The sequence below is a fragment of the Furipterus horrens genome, unplaced genomic scaffold, assembly GCF_987537825.1.
Source record: "Furipterus horrens unplaced genomic scaffold, mFurHor1.1.pri manual_scaffold_4, whole genome shotgun sequence".
Lineage (NCBI taxonomy): Eukaryota > Metazoa > Chordata > Mammalia > Chiroptera > Furipteridae > Furipterus > Furipterus horrens.
In genome coordinates, this window is record NW_028327174.1 from 57,481,973 (window position 1) to 57,482,937 (window position 965).

The window sequence follows — 965 nt, forward strand, 5'->3', positions numbered from 1 at the left end:
CAGCACCATTTATTAAAACATCTATTGTTTCCCTACTATGTGCATTACTACAATTTTGATAAATGTCTGTATATTTGGTGGTGTGTTTGCTCTTTTTACTCTGTTCTATGTCCCTATTATTTTACACAGAGTTTCATATTATCTTAAGTATTATAGCTTTATAATAAGTCTCGATATCTGGAATATAAACTTCCAACATTATTTTCTTCTTTTTCAAAAAAAATACTGCTTTGGGTATTTCTTGCCTTTAGCATTTCCAGATGAGTATTAGAATCAACTTGTCAATTTCTAAAAAAACTGCTCTAAAATTTTGACTTGGATTGCATTAAATCTATACATGAATTTGAAAATTGACATTATGACAGTATTGAATATTCCAACTCATGAACATGATATATCCCTCTGTTTATTTAGGTCTTCTATACTTTTCCTAACAATATTTTATAGCTTTATTCGCTTATTTATTTATTTGTTAATTAATTAATTAATTAATTAATTAAGGCCAGGGGAGAGTGAGAACACAGTCCTTCCATGATCACAAATTATGCAGTCAAATTTCCCACATCTGGGGAAATCGCAGGGGTCAGCACATCTGAAGTGCAATGAATAAGACTCACCCTGGGCAAACCACCTCTATATCATGGTATATCTCCTGCCAGGTAGAAATATATAGTTATTTCATAAAGGTCTTGCATATGACATTTACTTTATATTTATTCATGTGTATTTAATGGTATTTTAAATAATATTATTAAACTTTTTATTGTATGTTCATTTGTTTCTTGTATGTAGAAATAAAATAAATTTTTGTATATTGATTCAGTTTCCAAGGACCTTAGTAAATTCCTTTATTAATCTGATAATTTATCTGAAGGTTCTTTTCAATTTTCTATATATACAATCATATTGTCTGTAAATAAGATGGCAGTTATATAGCTTCCTTTTTAGTTTTTAATTCTTCTTTA

The 965-nt window shown here is 28.2% G+C and overlaps 1 non-coding gene across 1 annotated transcript; it reads right to left on the bottom strand.

The window, feature by feature from the left end:
* Positions 1-503: 503 nt before the first annotated feature.
* LOC150012038 (U1 spliceosomal RNA) lies at positions 504-667 on the bottom strand. The gene has a single exon (XR_016511084.1). It is a non-coding gene; the product is annotated as a U1 spliceosomal RNA (small nuclear RNA).
* Positions 668-965: the final 298 nt, after the last annotated feature.